At 38.9% G+C, this 21275-nt stretch overlaps 1 protein-coding gene and 1 long non-coding RNA gene across 2 annotated transcripts in view; both read left to right on the top strand.

Moving 5' to 3' along the window:
• Positions 1-21275, top strand: part of LOC104960822 (DNA topoisomerase II beta) — an 81678-nt gene that overhangs the window by 15799 nt on the left and 44604 nt on the right. The gene's annotated exons all lie outside the window — the stretch shown is intronic.
• The window catches only part of LOC104960818 (uncharacterized), a 21201-nt gene continuing 20020 nt past the window's right edge, over positions 20095-21275 (top strand). The window contains exons 1-2 of the long non-coding RNA XR_800021.1: positions 20095-20227; positions 20492-20649. This is a non-coding gene — a long non-coding RNA (uncharacterized lncRNA). The remainder of the gene's footprint in view (positions 20228-20491; positions 20650-21275) is intronic.

Here is a 21275-nt window from a genome sequence, read left to right as displayed (position 1 = left end):
TGGTTGTGATGACGCTAAGTCGTCTCATTTGGACACTGAAACATAGAAGTCTCGGATACTCACACAAAGAAAATAAGAGTAAAACAACAAAAAACACACACACACACACACTGTACAGTACGTCACTGAGCTACCACAGAGAGGTCAAAAAGTCAGCAGAACGCCTTAAGCCAAATCTCATCCAAAACTACTACTCTGGCTGAGTGTGTGTGTGTGTGTGTGTGTGTGTGTGTGTGTGTGTGTGTGTGTGTGTGTGTGTGTGTGTGTGTGTGTGTGTGTGTGTGTATGTGTGTATCCGCGCGTGTGTGTGAGTGTGTGTGTGTGTGTGTGTGTGTGTGTGTGTGTGTGTGTGTGTGTGTGGCGTGCGTGCGTGCGTGCGCGTGCGTGCGTGCGTGTTGTGTGTGTGTGTGTGTGTGTGTGTGTGTGTGTGTGTGTGTGTGTGTGTGTGTGTGTGTGTGTGTGTGTGTGTGTGTGTGTGTGTGTGTGTGTGTGTGTGTGTGTGTGTGTGTGTGTGTGTGTGTGTGTGTATACCTGCTGGAAAATCAATAATAAGAGCACCAACTGTTTGTATGTACAGTATATGTAACTGTTCACTTCCTCCTATGTTCATATCCTTGTCTACTTAACATCGATTTAATTCAACCTTAATATTAGTTTTTTTATTTAGCCGTTATTGATGTTTATTGAGATCAAAAAAGAGAAGGGATAAGGAGAGATTCTTCAATCATCTATTGAAGGGGGAAAAAGAGGAGGAACACAATTAAAAAGGAGGTTGGATGTTGGTATTTTTGATGCTGATGAACACACTTTATTTCTCCCTCTTCATCAGTTCCGACCATCTGTATGGAGGGTGTTCAGTGAACACGTTGGCAGGCGATGAGATTGTGTGTGTGTGTGTGTGTGTGTCAGGGAGGGTTGCCAGATCAATAGACAGCAGGAGCTTCGGTGACTTACGGGATAGATCAGAGCTGCTGGTCGCCCTGATAACACACACACGTCTTTCTATTTATAGCTGATAACAGTTAAACTACTTCAGAGGGGTCAGAGGGCACACATGAAGCAATATACTACCCATATGTGTGTGTGTGTGTGTGTGTGTGTGTGTGTGTGTGTGTGTGTGTGTGTGTGTGTGTGTGTGTGTGTGTGTTAGCTCATTCAGATGCAGAGCTTGTTTAGAGAGACCATATGTTAGCTACACACACACACGCATATTAAAACACCCTCCAAAAAGTTTCTGATCTCCTGAAACGTTTTGAAATCCTGCGTACGTTGTTGTTATGTTGCTAAAGCGTTCTTACAATATTCCTAAAGGTTTTATTAAATATCACGTAGTACCGATTTACTAAGTAAGAGAAGGATGCACATCATATATCAGGACTGAAATATTAATGCTGCAGAAAGATATGCATGTCAATAAATATGTTTTAAAAATGTTTAAATTAACTTGCCGATGGGACGTGTCTAATCGCTGGAACCTGCAGCTGGTAGATTAAAAAGCAGCAGACTGAGGAGTGCTGCTGTTTATCAACACTTTTCTCCGCGCTTTGATGCATTTTAAACTTAATTCCTGACTTTAGCACCACTTCTGAGGCGCTGCGGTGAAAATTATCTCGTTCACACTTCAAGTCATGCAATTTACATGTATTAATGCATTTAACACTTTAATAAATGGACTGTGAAGTGTCTGAGAGATCTTCATCTGTGAGGATTGAACTGAAAAACTCTGTGAGGTAAAGAGTGTTTCTTTGACGGAAAGAAAGACCTCTGAAGTTTTACCAGCAGACACAAACAAGACAAGACAAGACAAAGGGAATAAAACGAGAGAGGGGGAAATAAAACGCCATCATGGAGCTTCACAGTGTTTTCTCATGACAGCGCGGAGAAGAAGGAGGAGAGTAAGAGGAGGAAATAAAAACAAACCTGCCAAAGATCCCGTTCAAAAGGAGATGAAACAGCAGTAGGCCATTACCTTCACTTTAGACCAGGAGCTTTATATACTTGTTAAACTGCCCGGCAATCTGACGTATACAGGGTATATGCAGGAATCCTGAAGTCAAATCTATTACCTTTCAAGACCTTTTTTAAGACCCTTCCCATACATTTTAAGACCTCATCGCCACTTGGAGTTTTAACCGGTTACCTTGGTGACACACTTTACCTCACATTTACTATATACAGTATTGATTGTCCTTCCTCCTTATCGTCCAACCATTTGGAGTATTTTTGGAACTTTAAGTATTTTTGGAATTTACGGTATTTTTGGAACTTTAAGTATTTTTGGAATTTACGGTATTTTTGGAACTTTAAGTATATTTGGAATGTAGGCCTACGGTATTTTTGGAACTTTAAGTATATTTGGAACTTTAAGTATATTTGGAACTTTAAGTATTTTTGGAATTTACGGTATTTTTGGAACTTTAAGTATATTTGGAACTTTAAGTATTTTTGGAATTTTAAGTATATTTGAAACTTTAAGTATATTTGGAACTTTAAGTATTTTTGGAATTTACGGTACTTTTTGAACTTTAAGTATATTTGGAACTTTAAGTATATTTGGAACTTTAAGTATATTTGGAACTTTAACTATTTTTGGAATTTACGGTATTTTTTGAACTTTAAGTATATTTGGAACTTTAAGTATATTTGGAACTTTAAGTATTTTTGGAACTTTAAGTATTTTTGGAATTTACGGTATTTTTGTAACTTTAAGTATATTTGTAACTTTAAGTATATTTGGAACTTTAAGTATATTTGGAACTTTAAATATTTTTGGAATTTACGGTATTTTTGGAATTTTAAGTATTTTTGCAACTTTAAGTATTTTTGAATCTGTAAGTATTTTTGGATCTTTGGACCCTTTCCATACATTTTAAGACCTCATCGCCACTTGGAGTTTTAACCGGTTACCTTGGTAACACACTTTACCTCACATTTCCTATATACAGTACAGTATTGATTGTCCTTCCTCCTTATCTTCCAACCATTTGGACGCAGACTTGCATTTCCCCATAACGATGTTGTTTAACAACCGGCGTAAACGGACCTTCGCGCGTCATCAAGCAGTGAGCGTGCGATGTCCTGTTCAGATGACGTCAAATCCAACGGGATGCCACAAATAAACTACACAGAATCACACTACACACCTACGCAATGATTACATTCAGGCAGACTGTAGAATACAACCTCTTTGGACCATTTATATACTTATTGAAAACAAGCTACAAAATGTCATACCTTGGAAAATGCCCTTTAATACTTTTTAATAGCCTTAATTTTCGCTAAATTGATTGATCAACTGTTAATACTTTTTAAGACCCCGCGGACGCCCTGGTATAGAGATGTGATTTCCTTTCTTGGAATTCTGCGTTTAAAAACATAGCTAGTGGACAAACAAAGTAAACATGTTTATATCATGGAGAAAACTATGGTTTGTTGAAAGATGGTCACCATGAACACAGACTATAACTAGTTAGATTTATGATATCATATTTATTTATTTTACGTGACTTTGAAAGCCCTTTGTATTCTATGTAAATACAGTTCAGTGTTATTAATTGTAATATTATTATAACTTTAAAAAAAGTGTTATATTTATTATTAATACACTTTTTTTTGGTTCGTATTTCTTTTATTTCAATTATTAGTTTTTTATGAGAAAGCAATTTCTATTTTGTATTTTTGTATTATTATAATTTTTTAACTTTTATTATTAATACACCAACCTGCCAGTAGCTTCTTTAAAAATACATGAAACTGGCGAGAGGTGTTCGAGTGCAGCGGGAAATATGACCACTTTGACAGGAACAGAGGTCAAACCCCGAGTGAGTGTCCTCGTCCTCTCAGACAGAGGCTGGAGGAGTAATTACAACAGGAAGTAAAAGGAGAAAAGATGATGGACAGCAGAACAAATAACCTGCAGGCGTCAGAGCAGAGGGGATGAAGATGAAGAGGAGATGAAGATGAAGGAAAGCTGAAGGATGAAGGCAGGAGGATTTCTGACACTGTGTCATGTCTCTGCTGCAGGATCACAGAGTCTCTTTCTCCTTCAGCTGCTGTAACGCTGCACCATACATTTGAAATCGCAGTAAGACCAACATTTTTGGTAAAAGTCCAAATTGTGTGGAAAATATCTGAATGAAGTTTTGTGGAGCTGCAGAGAAGACCGGACCATAAAAAAAAAAACTTATAGAAAATCTTGTTTGTCGCAGATGTTCTTAAAAAATCTAAATCAAAAATGTATTTTTCAATGATAATGTGAATTAAGTTACAGAATGATTATTCCCTCAAACGTCGCAAAAATCATATCACGATTGCAATTGAAGTTGCATGTGCAATAATCAAAAGGTAGTGCTGCAGTGTTTTAAAGACTGTAAATAATCGTAGCCACGGTAGCTGATTAATATATAGATTTACATGAACACTATCTATCGGATATTTTTGATCAAACTGGATAAGGTACTTGCTAGACACTAACTGCATAAAAGTTGTAAAACAGGTAGAAAATACAGATATTTTATCAAATTGAATCGGTAGAACATGATGGTACAGATGTGAACACATGGGTTTTTTATATGGATGAAACAGGAACTAAAATATGGCACGAGAAACGAGCAAACTTTGGGGATTTTAGCACAAATACCTACACACACTACAGGAACGGGAAATCCAGAAAAAGCATAACGGCCCGTCTACACAGCAGCTTTGAAAAAATCTTGAAAAGCTTGGGGATGTTTTGCCAGCAACGCGACCAACAACCAATCACATCAATCTCCCGCCCCCGACATACAAAGCAATAGCAATGTTAAAACGAAGTAAACTGGATATAAACTCCCCAAACAGGCGAAAACCTACCAGTTTCACCCACTGTCTCTGCCACCTCCCTCCATGCCTGGTTCCTCCGGTTTGTATCCCGGTAAATAGTTCTGGTTGTAAAGAACCGGGTGATTTGCTACCGTAATTTCTCGTTTGGAATATGAGGAAATGAACTGCGGTCTGGCTCTCCCAGCTTGCACGCGGTTTGATTGGCTAGCGCTTGTACTGGCAGATTTGCATAAGCGGGATTTNACGGTATACCAGGGTATTTCGAAATACCGTTGGTATGATTTTCAATAACGTGACGTCACAGACTGTGCGCCAAATGTAATAGAATGAAACGCATCTGTGATTTGGCGCACAGTCTGTGACGTCACGTTATTGAAAATCATACCAACGGTATTTCGAAATACCCTGGTATACCGTAATACCGTCATACCGCCCAAGCCTATGGGCTATATAAATAATCCTTGATTAATTGATTGATTGATTGATTGATTGATTGATTGATTGACATGGTAATTTGTCTGGCAGTGGCTCAGTCAGTATGGACTTGGACTAGGACCTAAATATGGTGTGTGGACTGCTACTTGGAGGGGTACAAGTTCACCTCCTGCCCTGCCGTGTTGCCCTTGAGCAAGGGACCGGACACCCCCCCCGCTCCCATTGCTCCCCGGGCGCTGTACAATAGCTGCCCACTGCTCCTAGTACTAGGATGGGTTAAATGCAGAGGTAAAATGTCACTGTGTGTGCTGTGTGCATGTATGTGTGACAATTAAAAGAGGGTTTCGTTCTCCAATTCTGATAAATGTTCCGAATAGCTTTAACAAACCTTCAAAGAATGACAGATGAAGCACCTACCTGGACACCAGGGGTTGTAGAGCACCACCAGCATCTCCTCCCCCCCGAGTTTCACAGTCAGGATCCACTCCCCCACAGGGGTGACAGCCGGGGGGGTGAGGTTGAGGACCAGAGTTTGCAGGGAGGAGTCCTTGTGCAGATCCGCCTTCCATACTGCTATAGCTGAACGGGAGCGGGTCACCACATCTGGGACGCCGAAGAGTGAAAGAATCCCCTGTTTCTCCGTTGGAATTTGTCCTGCAGAGGAGCCAATGAAGTTAATAGATGAGATGCTCAAGTCAAGAAATATTAGAAAGCTCAAAAAGGAGCATGTTTTTCAAAACACAAGCTCCATAGAGTGACTGTATCCATACAGGAAGCTTAAGATGAGCCTTGTCTTTTATACCAAAAGTCCTCTAAAGCAACACAAAACACAAGCACCATAGAGTTACCGTATACTTACTGTATGCTCAGAATGAAGCATGTTTATTAAAAAAAGACCCATGGAGTGACTGTATTCTTACAGAAAGTGCAGGGAGAGGCAGGGTTTTCAAAATAAAAGCCTTACAGGAAGCACGTGGTTTTTCTAAAGTCACAGATAGCAACAATAAAGCCACTCAATCAATGCAGTCACTGAACTTCCATACTTTTTTCCATGTAAGGCTGAAAATGAAATGAAAATGAAATGAAAAAGAAATTCCCAGATGCATTTGTTTATTATTTATTTATTAATTATTAAGTAATTAAATGGAAAGGCAGATGCCAGAAGTCATATCCTGTCATAACTACATTGAGTGAGTAATCAGTATTGGCATTGTATGAAAAACATATACATGCAACAATATAAATAATTTAAAGAAAGCCTGACCTGTCTTTGCAGTGATGTGCAGCTGGTGCAGTTTAGGGTCGAAAGGCTGCGTCACATTCAGGGTCAGTTTGAAGGGCTGACCTCGCCTCAGCTGATCCATAGAGATATCACCGGTGTGGTGGAGGAAGTTGTTGTTCCTAGGGTGGAGGTCCACTCCCTTAAAAAAAAAAGAAAGAAGATTTTAAGATATTTTTAAGAAAATTGTTAATTATATGTGAAAGAATGTGGAAAAGCAAATGGATAAATTACATGTTAGTTATATCTAATTCTATTATATAAATATATATATTTTCTTATTCCTGCAACTCATACCATCATGTCAATTGCCGTCTTTAACATTTTTATGTCACTTTTATTCATTTCATTTCATTTCAAACCTTTATTTACCCAGGTGTATCCCATTGAGATCATTGATCTCTTTTTCAAGGGAGACCTGCTAGGGAACACATTACTCCTGCACCATCTCTCTGCACTTATTATATGTTGCATTGTTGGAGTCTGGAACTTTAGATTTTCATTGCAGAAATTATGCTTCAGCCATCGTGACGAATAAAGTTTTTGAATTCTTCGAATACTTTGGTGTTCCTGCTCTGCACTAAACGGACAGAAAAGTTACCATCTGGTGGAAAATAAGGTAGCTAGAGAATTTCCCTAAGGCATAAGAAAATAGCTGAATTTGTAAAAATAAAAAATGCTTTGGTTTGTAGAGCTGTAAAAACCAGAGTTATGTTTTCATTAATGTCCGCTCATTCATTCCAGAGGGCTGAGAAGAATGCCATCTGCTCCGACAGCTAAAAATGAATATTTAGAGCTTTTTTCTTTAAAGATATTTTATCAAATGTTTAACTTGTGCAAAATCATATTAACACAGTGCTTAGCCAAAAATAATCCAGTTTGGGATATATTAAATAGGCCTATATTTAATCTAATATTGTTATCTGGGAAGGGCTAATTATCATTAATTTAATTCAGTTTCACATTAAATGTTACATTTTATGGCATCATTTTGAAATTTGAACACAGTGTTTGCTTTTGTCAACATATGCAACCAACACAACATTAAGGATTCTATTCATACACATATGATGCATGCAAAAGTCGAACTGTACTTACCAGAATGTCCAAAATATGCCATTTCACAAACAGTTTCCCTCCTTAAAACCTGGATGTAGCAGACAGTTACTGAGAGCAGCTCACTGACAGGTGAGCTATGTATGAGGTTTAAATACTCTGAAGTCCAGCCCATCTCACATTTAGATACAACACGTTTTGCAACCTGGAATTCTAATTTCCTTTGAGATCAGATTATAGGTTCCTGTTTTTCAGCTGACTTGTTAAAGATCACTATGCTGCAAATACATCATGTTACACTTCCTGGCTTTTGTTGAGAGACTTACAATGAGTGTGTTTAAGTGGTATCCCCCCACATTTTATAATTGCATTTCAGACTTTTATTTAAAAAGGTGTTCTGATGCTTCTTCAACTCAGATTATATAAATATCTGTGAATGTTTTTAAAAGAAGAAAAATAAAAAGGTAGCACTTAAAGAGTTTAGCCCATTTGAAACAAATGCACTATTACAATGGTTTGGCTATTTTGAAGCGTATAGTATATGCATGTTTCTTGTTGTTCTAAGTTTGTGTCTTTATGGTTTATTGCGCTTATTGTAAGTCTCTTTGGATAAAAGCGTCAGCTTCATAAATGTAATAATGATATAATAATAAACAATGTAATGAGATGTGCCACAGTACAGAATGGAGTCCTGTCTGGAGGTTCGGATGTCTAGAGCAGGAGTGGTGACCGAGCTCATCCGAGAAGGCAGAGAGAACAATGGAGACCTGACAATGCTCCGGCATATTGTGCGTATGGCTCAATACCAGACAAGCTGAACCAGGCAGTCATGGTCAAACATCATGAGCCGGGCCAAGTGGTAGGTCTCATTCTGGATTATTACACCCAGTTCAGTGGTCAGTAACATCGGAGTGGCATAGACTAGAGGTTGGAATCATTACTGGTTGCACCATCTCTGTGATCCTCTTTGCTGTGGCCACTCATGGTTGTGAAGTCTGCTGAACCACAGTGCTGGGACCCGTGGTCCAAGTCAGGGATACGCCAGCCACCAATCAGGGCATTCATGGATGACCTGACTGCCACACCAGGAAGCAGGTGGATTGTACAAGGGCTGGAGGGAACCCATTTATTTGGCAAGAATGAGGTTCAAGCCGGTAAAATCAAGATCATTGGTGCTTAGGGAGGGAAAGGTCATTGACAGGTTCCGCTTCAGCATTGAAGGGGCACCAATCCAAACTGTCTCAGAAAAGCCAGAGGACATTCTTGGCAAGATTTTCAACAGCAACCTGAAGGACACTACATCAGTCCAGGCAACCGGTCAGGAGCTGGAGAGATGGTTGAGAGAGGTGTACCGGTCGAGACTTCGTGGCAAATGCAAAGCCTCCAGCTACACCTGCTCTCTGAGAAGTTGTCAGTGCTGCAGGTGGATCACAGCCTGGTGGCCTGGATTACAGACTCCTCACCAGCAGGCATCAGTATATCAGGCTACAGGGCAGCGTGTCTGATGTGCTGGTGAGCAACACTGGAGCCCCCGAAGGAACTGTGCTGTCACCATACCTGCTTAAACTCCGGAATTTCCCCACTGGGATTAATAAAGCCTCAAGTATTATTGTAAACTAGCTAAACTGGATCTTCTTGATCTGCTGTGGAAACTCACACTTAGTGTGAAAATCTGGAAAAATAAAAAAGGACTTACCGAAATATAACCATATTCCCCAATCATTTGTTATTCTTTTCAAACGTGCATGTTTGCGCAAAAGCTTTAAATACAGCTATGAAGTGTGTATTTCTAACTAATCATTTTGTACTACTTAAACTACTATTTCAACAATAAAACTTTTTATTTAAGGCACCTTTCATGGCACAAAAATAGAGACAATAATAACACATTCAATATGTAGTAGAGCACCAGTTATAAACTTTAACAGAAACAACAATAAAATATATCAAGCAATCCAAAAAGGTAAAAAATGTGGTAATAAATTAGAAGCAGTTGTGGTTTAAATTAAATACGCGTATCCAGGGAAGAAAACTGATAATATTATTGTTTTAAAATGACTAAATTACTTAACGATGCTTCAGCTTTGTCTAATTTTAAACCAACAGTTATATGTATTGAATGGGGGGAGTGTGTGTGTGTGTGTGTGTGTTTTTTGTTGTTTTACTCTTATTTTCTTTGTGTGAGTATCCGAGACTTCTATGTTTCAGTGTCCAAATGAGACGACTTAGCGTCATCACAACCATCATTAGCCTCCTTTAGCTTAGCGGTGATGACGTGAAGTCATGTGACCGTGCTGTAGTTCCTTTATAGCCCAACATTAGCCGCCTTTAGCTTAGCGGTGGTGACGTGAAGTCATGTGACCGTGCTGTAGTTCCTTTATAGCCAATCTAACGAAATCCAATGGAAAAATACCATTGGACTTTGGTCAAGGGAGCCCTTGCTATGCTTACAACTAAACACAAAATGTTTTATTGAGTGAGATCTTGCCACATCTGTAACTTTTGGATTATTATTCTCCATCCCATTATTAATTGAGTAGCTGGTCATGCTTTTCTACTTATTTTTGACTGTTTTTCCTAACTTTACCTAGAATTTCTGCCTCTCCTTACCCGTCAGTACAGGAGTGTTTTTATAATACACACTCACATGAAGTAGGAAAGTAAAGTTTGATCTCAGCAGGTCCAGTCCCTCTTCCTCCCCGCTGGCTGCGATGCTGCAGAGAGGAAGAACAAAGACTGTGGGACGTCAGGGGAAAGAGAGACACAGAGATGCAGGTAAAAACAAAGTTTTAGAAGGATGGAGAAAATGAACGAGCCAGCAACAAACGGAAAGCTGGACAAAAGATAAAAGACAGGTGGACGAGAGAGGGAAGGGAATATGGGAACAAAGTAGGGAACAGACATGAAAGATTAAATATAGAATAAAGACAAACATATAAGGGATGGAGGAAAGGTCATTCCGGGGTAATTTTCACTCCTCCTCAATTGACCTTGTGTCGAGATTGTTTTTCTCAACTCCATCTATTTTACACCCTCGTTACAGGCAAAATTAATAATCAAAGATAATGCAAAACCCTCCTGTTCATTAACAAATTGCTTTATATACAGTAGAGGTGCAGTAATGAGTCCTTAAATCTGAAATTAAGTCAGCATTTTAACGCTTCTGGTTCCCTCGTCTCAAAGTCAATTGTTTTGTAGGTGTTTTTGGTTAGCTTAAATAAGGTCTGCTAACAAGTATCAAAATAGGGCTTTTAAACGCCCAACATTAGCCACCTATAGCTTAGCGGTGGTGACGTGAAGTCATGTGACCGTGCTGTAGTTCCTTTATAGCCCAACATTAGCCACCTTTAGCTTAGCGGTGGTGATGTGAAGTCATGTGACCGTGCTGTAGTTCCTTTATAGCCCAACTTTAGCCACCTTTAGCTTAGCGGTGGTTATGTGAAGTCATGTGACCTTGCTGTAGTTCCTTTATAGCCCAACTTTAGCCACCTTTAGCTTAGCGGTGCTGACGTGAAGTCATGTGACCGTACTGTAGTTCCTTTATAGCCCAACTTTAGCCACCTTTAGCTTAGCGGTGCTGACGTGAAGTCATGTGACCGTACTGTAGTTCTTTAATAGCCAATTTAACAAAATACATTGGAAAAATACCATTGGTGCTTATAACTTCCGGTTGGGTCAAAAAAATACTTCACCATTCTGTAGTGTTTCGGAGATATTGTATCAACTATAACAACAAAAATATTTTGTGACCGTGCTGTAATTCCTTTATCGCCTATCGTTAGCTTCTTATTCCTGCCGATTGCATTCACTGATCTAAGTATGTTAAACATTTGTTGGCCACAATGTAAAGATTTGTATTTATTTTACTTAGTTACTTACATTTAAACGACCGAATATTTTCAGTATGGATGTCCACCAGGGAGTGTAGACTTCCTGTTTAGCTGAACGTTGGTTTTGGACATTATTGGTTACCCGCTGAACTTTCCAATATAAAACCAAGTCGTCGGATACTTTCCTGGAAATGTGCTGTCAATTAGCAACACCTTCACTCTTGACCAGAAACGTCCTGTTATTTTCAGCTGCTAAATTTAGGCGCATTGTGTCTAAAGCTGACACTGGACTACTGTTACTATATTTTCACTTTTTTTAGCCACATGTCTCTGCGTCCTTGTCACCATGTCCTAGTCTAATAAAAGGTACAGTGATGCCCTGTGGAATTTACGGTACAATCCAAGATTTCCTTCCTTTTAGAGAAGTCCGGCAGTTCTACATTACCCGTAGGTCTTAATGTTTGTTGGCTGTTTTGTTTCGCAAAATGAAAAGAGACATCTTGTATTTGAAATCCTTTAATTTGGAGATGGGTGGACTTCAAAGGAGCTACTTTGGGAAGATTTGTTCTTGTTACTTCTATCGTCATTACAACCTTTTACCGTCTTTGTACTTCATATCTTGCCTTTTTCTTTGAAGGATCTTTGACATCCGTTCTAAAAGGGTCCGATATACCTTAAATGCCCTTTCCTCTCCTAACTTACTTATGTTTTAGGAAGCTGCAGCTTCTTTTTAAGCAGTTGCACTGAACCACTATTTTTCCACAGTGTCGAATTCAAGATTTCCTTCCTTTAGTCCGGCAGTTCTTCATTATCTGTAGGTCTCTATGTTCTACTGATTGCTTTGTGATGCAAAATTAAAGCTCAATGCACTTTTATTTTGTATTACTATAACTCGGAGCTAGGGACTTTAAAAAGCAGCTACTTTGGGAATGTTTTGTCGAGTTTTTCCGACCTTAAATATAACTTATTAATACCCTCTTTGTACTTCATATCTTGCCTTTTTCTTTGAAGGGTTCTTTACCATCCGTTCTAAGAGGATCCGATATACCTTGAATGCCCTTTCCCTCTCCTAACTCATTTCTGTGTCATGCAGCTGCAGCGTCTCTCTAAGCAGCTGAAGTTGCACTGAACCACTTTTTTCCACATGAAGTTTAGTTGGTGAAGCAGTTTTCCTCGTGGGAGAAGCATCGCCGCGCTCCAGCCTCGATGCACAGTGACGGACTCCGCTTCTGTTTGAGGGCTTTTTACTTTTAGATTTCCAGCAGGGGAGGGAATAGAAAATGTCTGTCACACTTTATTTCCTACATTGAAAAAAGAAAAGACAGTCCTCTGCAAACTTCATCTCGGAAATGACACAAAGTCTGACGGGGAAGTTTATCTGCAGCCTTCCTAATGTTCTCAGTCAAATTATCTCTCTGCACAGTTTCGCTTCCTTTTCAAGACGATTGCAGAGTCCTTAGAGCTGCTTCCTTTCAGCATGAAGGACAGAGAAATATCACTGTGGAAATAAGGATGTGCACTGCTGTAAATCTCTGGTGTCGCATGAATTTACGAGTAAACATAAAAAAAGCAGGGTACTTATAATTTATGTTCCTCGTTTTGCTTGAGTGTTTCCGAGAGGAAGTGGATCTTCTTTTTCTGTGTTCCAGTTTGGTTCTTTTATTCTTTTTATGTGCTGTTTAATATTTGTCAAAGGCTAAAATATGGATGAGGATGAGGATGAATCTACTTAATCTCATTTAAAGATGCTTGAAAAGAGATTCAAAAGTCATTTCATTTAAAACAAAATTCACTTTTTATTGGATTTAACAAAAGAATCGCGCTGGTGGAGTCCATTCACTTTTACACATATAACAACAAACACATGCTGGCATTTGTTGTAGCACAAACAACTCTGAATTTCCCCTGAGATAAGGCTACATCGATTCATCCCAGACGTTGCCTGTACAGCACCTGTCACATGTTGTTTGTTACTCTTTCTGTATCATTTTGTGTCAGTTATTGCAGAAATGCATCAAAGAGAGAAAACAGACTGAGACTGTCGGTTTTAATTCAGGAAAAACAACCCTAACTCTTTATTTGCCAACAGTGCACCACTCAGACATTCAAGTCTGTAGTTTCATTTCTACCAGAATAATCTTTTTAAATGATGCACATTGAAGATTAATGACCTAAACAATAGCTTGTCTTGTGGTTTCGATGCAGGACAATGTTCTGTTTCAGTGAGGTTCATTGTTATCGATGTTATGCAGACAATGTCCTATTTGACCAACAAAACACCACAACATTTGAAGTTTAAAGTTCATTTTCGCTCCTATTTCTTTTATTTCTACAAATATATCCCTTTAAAATGATGCCAATGTAGGATTTCTTTTTTTATAAATAGCTGCTTGTTGTGGTTTTGTTGCACGAAAGTCTTAATTCTGTATTGTGGTGTTCCTCAGGGTTCGTTACTGGGTCCCTTTATGTTTGCCTTTGATACTTTGAATCACATTCAGTAGATCATTTAAAGTGTTATGCAGACGATGTCATATTTTAGCACTTTAAGATCTCGTCCACGTTGGCTAAAATCTCCAAGATCAATTGATATGTTTCAAAGCACTCATAAATGGGCGTGAAATAGTTTTCCGATCTCGACAAATCTACTTTTATAAATCTCAAAACCTTATTTACAGTCAAATAAAATGTCAACTACCAAATGCCTTATCGCCGAATGCTTGTTGCAGATTTGTTTAGGCAACTAAAACATGTTGGTATAGTTATTCGCTCAAAAGATTTTGACTTTTCACACGCTCCTTCACGTATAACAACAAATTTAAGCTGGCATTTCTAGAAGCTCAAACCACTAGGAATATCCCCAGAGATCAGGCTCAATCGATGTATCCCCGAACACAACGTGACGTTACCTGCACACGCCTGTCACATGTAGTTTTCTGCCTCCGGTCATCAATCAGTCTTCATGTGAGCGGGAATATGAGCGGGCATCCATCAGGTAGACTCTTCCTGTCGGATCAAAACAGGAAGTGGGGACGCTGACAGTCGTCACGCCAAACACACAATCAGTTTGGAGTCGTGAAGAAAAGACAGAAATGATCAGGGAGGAAACATGAAAAGCTGCTGCTGACAAACAATAACACACACTCTGATGGAGGAAGCTGACAACTGAGGCTGCGGTTGAATAGTATTTATAGAAAAAAAAAGTATTTTCTTAACCACTTTCCCTCGATATCAATGGAAATCAGAATCTGGTTTATTGCCATGTAGGTTTACACAAACAAGACATTTGCTTTGGTTTGTTGGGGTGTGTTGGGAAAATACTGAATGTACTCTTTCTGTATCAGAGCAGCACATGATAACAGAGGCCTAACTGTAACTGTGTATGTTCCTACAATTAACATGATGACTCAGCCCCTAGAGAGATAGACATATGACTGTCAAGTTTATTGCTTACGCAGGCCTTAGCTAATCTGAACTAATGTCAGAATACTGCTTTGAACCGGTATTCTGACATCTTGTTGACTGTAACTCTCTCTCTTGTATGTAAGCATCTTGTTGGGGGTACTATTTGTCCCACGCAGCCCTGTGTGTGATGACTACTTCCATTCTTCCAAGGATAATAAATACATGGATCGTGATATAGAAGATCAAGCCGGCGACGAGTGGATGCAAACATTAACACAGTTAAGAGGAAATCAGAGAAGGAGCCAGAATAGCAGAATTATCTAAATAAATAACAAAGAAAAGGATTTAACATAAAAAACTATAAGTACAAATATTACGGAATATAGTAGCTTGGATATTGATGTACCGAAAACGTCTTGAAAACGTCAAGGAAAGATGGAGACTTTAGTTTTAAGAAATCATACACAAAACAGTGAAATACAGTTATACAAATAAAAACATAAACTAAACATCCACAAATAAGAGAAAAGGGACAACATGGACGGTAACTGTCACATCGTAAGTAATGGTTCGTGTTGTAACCCTTAACCATTTTTCCCATCTTTGGTTAAAATATGAGTATAATTTTGTCTTCTCATATTTCAAGTTTTTCATTTGTCTTGAGAAACTGATTGTAAAACTGCAGCTTTGGGCTGTTTGATTATTTGGTTTAAAGTTCTGTTGGTTTGATTTGTGATTAACTGGGTTTAATTTAACTTCACATAGATTTTTTTTTCGAAGTCTAAGATTTTGAGTGTCCTATTTCTCTTTCTCATTAAGCTGTAACAGAAGCAGTCCGAGATTTAACTAGAACATCAGCAGCTCGAGAGCTCGTTTCCCTCCTTTTCTGGCAGTGGTTACATTGACACACACACACACACACACACACACACACACACACACACACACACACACACACACACTTCAAAGTAATTAAACACATTAACACTTCAAGCAGAAGCAGAAAAAGGAGAAGCTCTCTTTTGTGTACATTCGCTTCCATTTATCACCCCGTACTGAGGCACGAGGGGTTTAGCATATCTCTGCGACTGAATTGGTAGAGCAGAAAAGAGGAAGGGGGAAGACGAGGGGGAGAGAGCCAATATGACTGGGCTCTTTACTCTTGTCGACAGCGTAAAATGTCAAACACTCATCTGGAAATTATTTCCATTTCATACCACTGACATCTTCCCGACCGGGGACTCTGAAATCTAATTAGTTTGACCGGAAAATGGTGACCAAGGTAGCGGAGTGTATTATGCAGAGAGAGAGGCAGTGAGGGCGAGCGAGTGTCCCCGGGGTTAACTGGAACTCAGGAGTGCAGATAAGGGCTACAGGGGGGGAAAACTCAGGAGGGCTACTCCATTTTAAATAGCCCTGACTAATAGAGGCAACCTTGAATTCAGCGTTACGGCCCTCAGACAGCACCTCGCCGAGGGGAGGCTTCAGAGCTGCAGAGATAGCATTTCCTCCTCCAGGGGTTACCCTAGAACTTTAAAAACTTCCCTTAAATACTGATGAGAAATCAATGCTACTGATGCTGCTGCTGAAACCCTCTATGGTTCATGAAACAACACGGACAACCACCAAACACACGTTGATTTAGCTATACTAGGGTTAGGGTTAGGGTTAGGGTTAGGGTTAGGGTTTGGCAACTCAAACAGTTGGGAAAGGTTACAAAAAGTCCAGTGTCTTACATTTCAGTCCTACATCCCAATCTCAGCACCGTTATTATTTTCTTGGGAATGTAAAAGGGTCCAAAGGTTTGCATTGTATCAGAATCAGAAGACCTCTATTCGTCCAACATCATGGAAACCTGCATCATAAAATCAATTGCAGATAAAATGGCAAAAAAAAAGAGTACAATTAAAACCAAAACAAATGAAATCAAGAAGCAGGCATTGATAACATGAAAATCAAATGGTATAAAAACAAGTGGCAGCATTATCACAAGCATGTGAACATATACAAATGAGGGAAGTAGAAGTTGGTTATAAAATGATTAAACAGTGAAATAGCAGCCAGCTTTAACGATATCAATATTGGTTGAGCATTTGAAGTAATTGTCGAATATGGACGTCATTATTGCGGCTACATGGATGCTAGGTCAGGGTTCTTGCTTTTGTTCTTCACTCACCATTGGTATGGGTTGTTAAAGCACTGATAAGAAGGAGATGCTAAATGCAGTGATGCGGCAAACATAGCATCATTAACACCATGCAACTTGGCCAAAATATAAAGAAAGCCTTTCAATAGTTTGACTTTATAAAAGCTAATGATCTTGCAGGATTCTTGTCAGCTCATCCAATTAAGAGGTGGCCTCTAAAACAGCTCTTACATCGAATGAGTCTTTATTTGCGAAATATTAAAACAACCTTTGATAATGGTCTTTGGTATATGGGAATGTTACATATGTGAAAGCAGCATAAGGGGTTCTTTCAACCGTGGTTAACGAAGCGATGTTGCTACCTACATGGAGGTCAACTCCCAAAAAATCCCCCAATGATGCTGCGCTCAAAGGAAAAGATATGCGTTTACATAAAATGAGATCTTACGAAGCAATACATCAATGTCTGTATTTTGTTCTTGAGGTGACAACGTTTTTACATCACGCTGTGCTTCAGTCACTAATGAGAGTCCGTGGCAGTAAAAAGCCGATTCATCAGCATCTGATCATCTCGTATATCTGCTTTGATGAAGCTCAGGGCTGGAGGTGAGTGGTCATGCCCACCACCACAGGAAGACCTTATTAGCCAAAATCGTTATTGATCTTACATGCCGGCCACAACCCACCCTAACCGCCCAAACTCTTCCCCCTCGTCACGCTCGCCAATTAGCCTCATCTCAAACCAGAGCCAATTAGTTCTTGTTCTTAATTAGGACGAACACGACCCCCGTCAGCTTAGCACTAAATCCTCTGATTAAGCTACAAATGGTTGTGAGCGGGGTCGAGCTCCAGTCAACCCCCCATTCTGTTTTTTAAAACCGTTGAGTCAAATGTCAAGAGCATATTGAGGAATCTTCCAGAAGTCAGCCCTTTGTTTTTCAAGTTAAATACAGACATGCTACACACTTAACAAATCTGTGTTCGTCTTGACCAATCTACTGTCATGAAACCACACCTCCTGCTTTAGTTAACACGTCTTTTTGACCTCTAGTTTATCAAAGGACATGTTTGTTTTTCCTGCCGTGTGCAACGTCTCTTTATAGCAGTTAACCCTAGTCCTCGTTGCTTTGTTGGTTGGTTTTTCTTCTGATCGGTGTAATGTTGCCGTGGAGGAAACTTTGAACTTCTAGGTTGCTGTTGATCTTCCCTTAAAGCAGCTTAACTTACAGCGCCATACAAGTCACATGTATTATTATTATTATTATTATTATTATGATCTGCGTTTGTTCAAGATTGCTCGTTTCCCGAAGGTTTTCCTCACAGTAAATATTGCGACTACAAGATATTGTGGGACAAAGGATGGTCCAGTGTATCCTGAGCTAAGGGAGATGATAATGGAAGCATTGAAGGTCCTTTCTTATCATCTAGAGCAGGGGTGTCAAACTCAAGGACCGGGGGCCAAATCCGGCCCGCGACTTAATTTGATGTGGCCCTGCAAGAGCTTGCAAATAATATAATACGTTTGTTATACGGTTACATGCCGCTTTATAGAAGCACGTTGCCAATAAACTACATGTCCCACAATGCATCTCATTTTGTGACATGCGCACTGAAGAAACTTGCAATTATTTGCCCTGGACTTCTGCTTTCAAACGTAGTTAATTATGAAGTTATTACCCCATCCGATAATAATCCAATGCAGAGGCAATTATGTAATATAATACATTATGTTATATATATTATATATTGATATAGTCTTAAAGTTACAACCGGCCCTTTGATTGCAACCATAATGCTGATGTGGCCCGCGATGAAATTGAGTTTGACACCCCTGCCCTAACCCAAATGGTTGAATTTTTACAGCAAGGTTGAGCTTATTTGAAGCTAATGTTCTAATATTATGTAAATGTTAAGGCTGAATTGCAAAATGGACGAGTGGGTTATTCAGATCAGATTTTAAAGTCTACATTTGTGTTGAAATACTATTCTGAATGAAGCCTTGTGGAGCTGCGGAGATATCAGAAGCTATACATCATAATCAACATCTTGAGATCAAATCCTTGTTTGCTACAGATCTTTAGAAATCACACCAGGATCTTCTTTCTCTATAGCAACGATATATTATTAACACCTCAAATTATTTTTATGTTTTAAAAACCGTGCAGCTCTTGTAAATGTAAATATTGTGGGTTATCAGTGGTTTTAAGGATCTTTGTGTGTTTTTGTCACACAGGCTCACTCCAATGCTACACATTTAATCAAAGTTAACTTTAATGTCAATCTTACTCAGTTTGTGCGTACAGACCGAGAGATCGAAATTACGTTTCCAACAATCCCAAATGTAAAATTATACAGTATACAAATATGTATAAAATATGTATATCCTATATACACAATCAACAGACACATTTACACATATAATAATAATGATAGATTAATTTTGTTAGCGCTTTTACAGGTGCTCAAAGACGCTTTACAGATATAGTGAAAAGAAAATATATATGCATATACATATGCACACATTAAGATAAAAAAACACAACAATCTATATTTACAAAATAGCAGTCACTTCAATATCATCATATTAATATTTTAAGTTTTATGAACAATACAGAAAATCACCTCCACATTCAACGAACTACACTTGTTTCTGTACACAAACTCTCGTTCTCTCACGTGCTCTCGCGAGACTTCACGGCACCTTCAAAATGCACTGTTTGTGTCTCAAGACTGACACCTAGTGGCGATCCTTTGAAACAACACTGGCAACAAACAACATCACTTTAACAATCTAATTATTTTCATGAACCCAAATGAATATATAAAAAACTATATTATTTTATACTTTATATGACTATGTGCCACCTATCATGTATTTATTTCAACAAGGACCATGTACACAAATACATTCATCTCAGAAAAGAGAAGAGATTAATTACGCCAGATTATAGCTAATATCTAATTTCCATCTGCAGTCCTGAGGCAGGTTCATAACAATCAACAAACACTGCATCATCTCTATCAAACAAACAATTATAAAACATGATTTAAGTACAGGTCAATAAAATAATACATAGTACAGTTAAAATATAATATCCCACGTGTTGGTTTCCCTGCAGGCGACTAACTGTGGGATCGTGGAGAGCATCTTGAACTGGGTGAAGTTCAAAGCTCAGACGCAGCTCAATAAGAAGTGCTCCTCTGTGAAGTACAGCAAGATCAAAGGAATCCCAAAACTGGACGACGCCAACGACGCTGGTGAGTTCACTGTGAGATCGTTTCACATTCAGATTAGATTTACTAATGTGTAGAAGTTGTCTACAAAGCTGTAGTTGTTGCCTCTTAAAAACCTGGTTTTGTGAAATAAAGCCACAAAAGTATGTTTTTAAAAAAGATCTTCAGTCTGTCTCCTCCTGATGGTTGTTCCATGGAGTGTGGACCCTAACAGAACAAACCCCAGTTATCCTTAATCTCCAGGATATTACTTAGATGATCAACCTCCTCCTCTTCACCTTGCTTTAGGAGGGAAACACTCGGCTGAATGCACCCTCATCCTGACGGAGGGCGACTCCGCCAAGTCTCTGGCCGTCTCCGGACTGGGAGTCATAGGACGAGATCGATACGGAGTGTTCCCGCTGAGAGGAAAGATCCTGAACGTGAGGGAGGCCACGCACAAACAGGTAATACAGCAGATCAATAATACGTCATGTGTTAGAGAACGTGAGGGGAAAAGTTGTTAGACATGTTGTTTATGAGGCAGATTTTAACAACAAGGTGCTTTAAAAAACCTTAAAAGCAGCATGACTAGGTCCAACAGAAACACCGTATAAGACAGCATTTTAATACCTTAAGGCGAGACACCCCAGGTGAATAGGGTAATTTTTTTAACTTGAAGTTATCAGCTAGAAATTTCTCCAGTTAATTACTTACAATAAGGCAATTGTCTTTTGTATTACAAGTTTTCTGAAATAGCATGTTTAAATATGCAAATTAGCCATTATCTCATCAAATATGTGCATATTTTAACACATTTCAGGAATCGAAATCTGAACCTTGGATAAAGCGCAGGTTCTATTTTTTTTTATTGTTCTTTAGTCTATTATTTAGTTATCTAAGGCTTTTACAGAGGGATTTGGGAGTATCTCTTTTCATCACGTCCATAAATCAGAAAATACTGTCAACAGGCCCTAAAATATCAATTTTTTGCCATGTTTTGTAGTATACCAATGTTGTATAATTCAGGCTATGAATGAATATACTTAAGCAAACCCTTCTGTAAAAAGTTCTTCATTTTTAATATTGATAG

The sequence above is a fragment of the Notothenia coriiceps genome, unplaced genomic scaffold (assembly GCF_000735185.1).
Source record: "Notothenia coriiceps isolate Sejong01 unplaced genomic scaffold, NC01 NC01_scaffold00032393, whole genome shotgun sequence".
In the NCBI taxonomy this organism is placed as follows: Eukaryota; Metazoa; Chordata; class Actinopteri; order Perciformes; family Nototheniidae; genus Notothenia; species Notothenia coriiceps.
This window is presented reverse-complemented; position numbering and strand designations above follow the sequence as displayed.